The sequence below is a fragment of the Callithrix jacchus genome, chromosome X (assembly GCF_049354715.1).
Source record: "Callithrix jacchus isolate 240 chromosome X, calJac240_pri, whole genome shotgun sequence".
Lineage (NCBI taxonomy): Eukaryota > Metazoa > Chordata > Mammalia > Primates > Cebidae > Callithrix > Callithrix jacchus.
Window position 1 is genome coordinate 107,901,367 of NC_133524.1, and position 7,946 is coordinate 107,909,312.

Sequence of the window (7,946 nt, forward strand, 5' to 3'; positions counted from 1 at the left end):
TTCTTTAAACAATGTGCATCATGTTACATATGCTCTCATATATACAATAGATTTCATACATGTAAATCACACTATAAGTTTCATAACTAAAAATGTAAACAAAAGAAAAACATTTATTGATCCTGAAAAAAATCATTACACACACATACAATCAGACAAATGATTCATATTAACACATTGGAAGCTGATTGGAGCTATAAAATATGACCTGGGAGCAGATACAATTTAGCTAAGACTCTATAGACATGCAATATCCTACCACCAAGGAATGAATGAATACCGTTTTAGATTTTAGGCAGTTAGAAACAAGTCAGGAGTATTTTAATATGGATTGGAGACAAGGGATATTATTAGTGTTTCCACATTACATTACAACATATGGGGAGCAAACCCCTTCTCTTAAATGGTTTACGGAGTCAGTGACTTTCTAAATCTTCAGGTTTAGGACCAGGAAACCATTTGAAAGTGATGCTCAGACTTTCTCATATCTATAAAAGGTTTCTTGGCCAGAAAAGTCTGATAACTTGGCTAAATTTTGTATTGAATTGAGCCCAAATATTTGAATTGATAGCCTCCTATGGTGACATGGTTTTTGACATGTGCATTCTTCCATGGAACATACTACTGTGAGTTTCTATCAACTAAATTTAACCTAACAACACCAAATATTCCACCACTTTATTTCCTTCACTACCAAAGAAGATAAAATAGAAAGGAGAAACGATTTTAATTTGCTCAGACATTCTGGTTTTGTTGAAATGATTTTTAAAAATTTTTGTCCCTTAATTGATACTTCCTTTTAGTAATTAAAGTATGGCTATAAATAAGGATGAAGCCTTTTACATTACTTGACAATGAAGGGGTCAGGCTCTCAGTCTCATATTCATCAGCCTGAGATGGGAAGCAGCAGCACGATGGGGTAAACCCATCTGTCTTTATTAAGACTTGGCACCAAGGGAGCACAGAAAAGAGAAGAGCTCATTTAGTAAATGGCAGTTCCCATTCTGCAAAGCGACAGAAAATTTACTGCACTGTCAGCAAGAAAAAAAATAATCCACTCAGAGAAAGTTGTTACATTAGGAAGATTTAAAGAGAAAGACCTTTTCTGTAATATTAGAGAGGGTAAAATTTTCTACCTAATAATACGTAAGTAGAAAAAATTCTTCTCGAGGCCAACATTGCTCATGTTTCCTTTTCTTCCTCTAAGGCTCCTTCCTCACTTGACCTATTCCTATCTTTTCCATCATTTTATGCTAACAACAAGCCCTAGCTCTACCCGAAGCCTTCCCTAATTTCAGTCCAAACTAATTCATTTTCTCGCTGTCATTTCTAAGGGGCAGAATTTAGCATTCTAACAGTTCAGCCTTTTACTATGTTGTTTCTTGTATTAGTTTGCTTTGTCAAACTGGATTTTTAAAAAGTATTTCGTAGGCAGAGACTGTCTTAAACTTCCTTGGAGCTCCCTTTAACACCTGGCAGGGTTCTTGGCACATAGCAAGTGTTCGACAAGTGCTTATTCCTTGATTTCTTCTGATCTAAATTCCATTATCCACAGTAACCATCTTCATTGGACAAAAACCTGAAAAAAACAAATAGATAAATTGATTAAACAATTACAAATTGTTTATTGAAGTAATAAAATACAGGCGGGCTTATGATGGAAAGCAATAGGCTTCTGCTCCATCATGCCACAGGGCATATGTTTGCTCTCCAGGGGCAACACTTTTAACTTCTTTAAAGCTGTTTCTTCTTATAGTTACTGCCTCTACATAGCATGCTCAGACCACTGGATCTTACTGATATCATTTATTTTCCCCTCTTCCATTTATCTAACATAATTATTTAGTTATGTTGGCTCCTGTATCAGTTATTTTAAATTTTAATTTATTGGATATATAATTTTTATTACATGTTCCTTCAGCTCTCTTCCTTTTACTTGTCAACTTTCTTCACGTGTACTTTTCTATTGCATTATTTCTATAACTACAGTTAGCTTAAAAGTTAAAATTAGTTACCAGTGTTTACATTTTTGTGACTATGTCAATAGTGTTCACTTCAGGGACAATAATTAAATTATATTTTCTTTTTTGTACAGGTTTTCAATGTTTTCCCAGACTTTCTAATAGCTTTTCCCCCTACTCTGCACTATTTGCCTGAGTCATATCCTCAGTTTGTTGGTTTCTTTTCAAAGTCTTCCTTACAACAGGTGAAAGCCCCCGCTTTTTTTGTGGAAATTCACTTCCCAAGGCCTCAAACCTCAGGTTCCTCTGTAGGCCAGTTACTCTTTAGGCTTACTCTAAAGCTACCATTCTGGGACTTCACCGCTTCCTGGGGTTGGATCTGCTCTTTTCAGTAATTCATGTCTTCCTCTTTCTTGGTTTATTTCCCCTTTTTCACTGGACTAAATCCTCAACTTCCTTTAAAAGTATTTGTTGCTTTTATTTTATTCTCACACTTGACTGATAGTCTAACTGATTATAAAATGTTGGGTTGAAAAAAGTCATTTTACTTCACGACTGTGAAGATATTGCTTCAATGTCGTCTCACCTGCGAGAATGATTATGAGAAATCTGATGTCAATATCATTTTCATCTCTTTGTAGATTACTTGCTCTTCTCTCTGGAAGCCTTAGGATATCTCTATACTTTGTATTCTGAAATTTCACACGAACATACCTTGGAAAATTATCTTGTATTGTTTCTTTGATAATTCCCTCTCCTTTATTCTCTCTCTCTCTCTTGAATTTTTATTAGTTAAGTGTTAGACATCCAGGATTACCTTCTGTCTTATCTTCCTTTCTTAGTCTTTTTGTCCTACTTTTTAAAAATATTTTCTCAAGTCTGTCTTACAACTCTTTCTTTGAATTTGATCTCTGCAATCATATTTTTATTTTTTATTTCCAAGAGGTCTTTCTTGTACTTTTAATATTTATTTTCAAATATTCTATTTGTGTTATATGAATGCAATGTTTTCTTGAATCTGAGTATACTAATTCTAGTGTTTTGTCTATCTTTTCTTTTTTCTGTCTTAACTGTCTTTTCTTTTTTTCTATTTGTTTACCATTCTCTTTCATGTTGAAAATTTTCCTCAAATATCTGCTAATCGTTGATTTTGTTTTACATAGAAGAATGGTGCAATAAAAAGTGATTGGAAGCTTTATATACACAAGTAGAGAGTTGGCCATTTTGTTCAGCGGTTGCCAAAATACAGAAATACAGATGATTTTTCTCTTGGAGCTCTTCAATTGCTTTAAAGAATAACACTCTAATTTTTTGGCACTCATGGAGGATATAGCCCACTACAGGGCATTCTGTACACCAGATTGAGGAGGCCAATTGGAGGATTAGCTGTGTAAAAATAACTTCATCTTCCTCCTTCAGTCTTATATCTCACCTGGTTTCATTTACGCAGGGAAGACTGACTTTTATTATTGTATCAACCCACTTGAAGTATTCTAAACTGTGGCCTCTCCTATTCTTCTTCACCAATTACCACTCCTTCATCTACTTTCCAGCTTTCATACAACCTTCATCTATCAATAATCCCTTTCCCATTTTCTTCAGTGTTGTGAGTTTATATCTTTCGTATTCCTTTTCTGTCTTGGGATGTAAAGGCAATACATGTGTATAATCTATATTCCATCAGTAACTCATTTGAATACATAAATTTATTTCAATTACAACTTAAGTTCCCACTTTGCTGCTTTTTTCTATTTCTTCTGAGAGTAGAGCACTAAAGAACATCATACTCATTACTATGATAGCATTGAATTGTTTTGGCAATAAAAGCCCACTTTACATGTGATAGACTGAAACATTAGAACAATAAACTTGTCTCTCTCTCTCTCTCTCTCTCTCTGTCTCTCTCGCTTTTCTGTCTCCCAGGCTGGAGTGTGGTGGCACAATCTCAGCTCACTGCAATCACCACCTCCCAGGTTCAAGCAATTCTCCTGCCTCAGCCTCCCAAGGAGCTGGGACTATAGGTGTGCACCACCATGCTCAGGTAATTTTTCTATTTTTAGCAGAGACAGGGTTTCCCCACGTTGGCCAGGCTGTTCTTGAACTCCTGACCTCAGATGATCTGCCTACCTCAGCCTCCCAAAGTGCTGGGATTACAGGCATGAGCCACCATGCCTGGCTGATAGATATTTATATCTTAAGCAGAATTTCTGTACATAGACCAAGAGTGTCTGGTATGTTATTTAGTACAGTCAGTTCATGAGATACCTGTCTGTTTGTTCCCTCAAGATAGTGGTTCTTAGGATTCTTAAGCTGGGGAGCTTGTTATAACTACATATTCTCAGGCCTTAGTCCCCTGAGTGAAAAGCACGACTACGGATAAGAACAGCTGACACTGTAAGTCCAGCAACAGCAGTTGAGTGATTCTCATTCCCTTTTTCTCCTCATTTCAATCCCTATTCTTGCTGACTCCAAGAGTACATGACAATTTTTAATGAAAGCGTTTTTCAGAGAGTAGTTGCTTCATGGCTAATCTAGCTTTTAAACCATACTACCTCAATAAAAATCCACCAAGCAATAAGAAAAATAATCGACAGGTTCATCTGTGCTGAGTGAACTCACTTGCCCAAAGTCATCAATGTGAATGATGAAGATGGGAACAGCATTTGGATCAATCATAGTATATAGTCTAAGCCAGAGGTTGCCATTCCTTATAAATGTCTAAATCTATAATGAGAAGGTAAGAAATTACATTATAGCAGTGCCAGAGCTTAGCTATCAGAAAAAGAAAAAAAAAAACCTCTTCTGCAAGGATGAAACAAGCAAATTACTTAAATTTTAACAATATGTGCTAGGTTTTATTGGGGGCAGGGGGTTATTTTTAAAAGGGAATATTAGAATTCTAATTTAGACAACCCAACATTATTGGTTCACTGTCTTATTTTCAAGGTCTGCAAGCCCTTTTAGAACTTTGTCATTTTTACCCATAGGGAAATCAGAAGTGAGCCAAACAGAGCTGCTGATTTGCAGATACTAGAAGTAGATCTTAGACATAGCTTCAATACTAGGGCAGGAATATGATAACCATGGCTAACAAGACAGGTTTGGAGTCAGACATACCTGGGTTAAGAGTTTAGGCTCCATCACTTACTAGTTGTGTGACCTTGAGAGAACCACTTAACCTCTCTAAGGTTCAGTTTCCCCCTTCTGTAGTTTCTTAAGTAAACCAAGCTCTCTCAAGCTTTGGTGCCTCTGTACAGGCAGCTCTCTCTGCCTTGAATACCACTCACCTCCTTTAAGTCTAATTCTTACTCATCCTTCAGGTTTCAAGTGAACACTACCTCTTCCTGGAAGCCCTGATTTCCAGGTCAGAGTTAGCAAATGCTCTTCTGTGTCTCCTCTCTAAGTGCCCTAAACACATCTTCAATCATAATAAATGTACGGTAATTGGTGGTTTATACAAATTTGTTACTTTCATCATTTAGTAGCCAGCAATCTAGAGGGCACAGGCCAAATCTGACCCATGGCCTCTTTTTGTACAGCCTTCAGAATAAGAAGGGTTTTTGCATTTTTAAAAGGTTAGTTACCAAAAGAAGTAGAATATGCAATTGATATTGTGTGTGTCCCTTAAAGCCTGAAATATTTACTATCCAGCTCTTTAGAGAAGAATTTGCTGACCCCTAACATAGATCATAAGTAATTTGAGGGCAAGAACTATGTTTTATTTCACTGTATGTCCTATTCTTAGCATAATGTGTGACGCATGAAAGGAATCATATGCTTGTTAAAGGGATGAATTAGTCAGTACAACCAGTATTTTCTAAAGTATTATTTATCATAGAATCAAAACACAACTTTATTTTGTCTCCTCATGTTCCAATAAAATATACCCCATTGAGGTAAGCTTTTCCTGACCATAGATGGAAGTTTAAATAGAGCACATGATTTTCTGCTCACTTCTTCAAAAATAGACAGTCCTTAGGTCACTCTAAGTCACAAAACACAACCTTGATTTAGTAATTAGAATGTATTCAGTCCAAGATATTACTCAACTTTCTCAAACTTTACTCAATGATGAGGCCTGTTTCCCACTAAGCCCATGCCAAGGCCTGTAGTGGTGGCTAAATGCCTTTGGAAAAAAATGGAGTGATAGGTTTTCTTCTTTCTCTCTGCACTTGCCAGTTTCTACTTGGATCCTCACCAGCATGGAAATAGGAATAGGGAAGAGAGGTAAAGTATTGGTCATTTCTTCCTTGGTGGAATGGCTTCCTACTCTCCGGGTCATTGGCTCTTCTATGGGTTCTCCAAAGGCCTCCATCACGGAAGACCCCTCTCCTGTAATTTAGGAGACCTGAGTTGATGTATTTCTATTTAGGTTGATAGTTAACAACTCCTTCCTCAGCCTCTAGGAATCCAGAAGTTATCTTCAGCTTCCTGTTGATGGGGTCCTTCCTCCCCTCTAGATGGTCGTATTGAACAGCATTCAGGATGACCCTACCCTGACTGTCTTTCTTGAATGGCCCTTCTTTGGTTCCTAGGAAAAATTCAAACATTCCCTGCCCTAACAGACTCTGAGAATGAAGGCCAATCCCAACACAGTCAACCCTGTTCTCCTGCCAAGGGCCACATTAGCTTTCTCAGAATGGAGTACACTTCCAATTCTCTCCCCCTCTACTACAGGGAATAAATGTCAAGCTCTATGAGTGATCCAGTGAAATACCCACAAGGCTTCTACTCCTGTGGAAGGTGAAGTGGAGTCTTGGCCTGGCAACAGCTCTGGACAAAGAAACGTTTTTACAAATTTTCCTTCCCACTGTCTTTCACAATCTAACTCCCTTTTATTTCTTGGAACCTCTTCTGGAGCATTTCCATTGTAAATTTTGTATATGATGACCTGGCTTTGGAATTTTCAACTATTGTAGGTCATTTATTATATCTTCCTGGAAACTCAAATTTAATATTATGCTAAATACAGCTTATTTTTTCTAATTAGTTAAGAAAAGGTCAATTATCCATGGTGAAACCTCTGGTTAGATTCAAGTAGCCTCATCATCTATTGACATTTGCAAATTTGAAACAACATTAAGATTTGTTGAGCATCTGTACTGTATGCTTTAGAGATATTTTCTCATATAACCCCTCTTGTATAATTTTCCCTCTTTTTACAGGTAAAAACTGAGTCTCAGAGGAATTAACTGACTTTCTTAAGGTAATCCAGAAAATACTGATCAAAGCTAAGGTGAAAACCCACGTCAATATGATATCAAAGTCCCTGATCTTTCTGCTACACCACGAACTTTGAACTTTTTCATTAAAATATCCCAAATGGCAGAGGAGAGTGAACATGTATCCCTGGGGAAGTCTGGGTGGCCCAAAGAGGCCCTGCCACACATGCAAAATTTCTCTGAAGTCTCAGGCTTGACCATAACAATGCATACATTTGCATTCTATTCTATGTGTTTATTAGCATATAAACTATGCTTAAAATTATCACTTAAACGATCTATGTTCTCCGTGTCCAAATATTTGAGTAAAATCAATCATCTAGGAAAATACACTATGTTTATCCTGTACTTTCTTGAGCATACTACTCCAGTTTGAGAAACACTGGCATATTCCACTGTTTGAGAAAGAAGGCACTAGAATATGCTGGTAAGGCAAGGATTACAAGGACAGCCTCAACTCATTTTAACCACTAGAATGAGAGAAATGGAAAGGCATAGTATGCAAGAATTGTGAAGGAGAATCTGGGAATAAAGGGAAAATAACTGCAGTAATTCCTCAAAGATTGGCATGATGCTATAATTAATACTATTGTGATTATTGATACCATAATAAAAATTGTTTATGATCATGTGTTGTTGGATGAACAGTGCACTAATGATGGCATAATATCGGAGAAGTAATGTGGGGACATTCAGCTGTTCTTAACGTGGAGGCCATGGAGCAAAGAAATTATATGCCTATTTCTGAGGAAGCAGAAGGTCT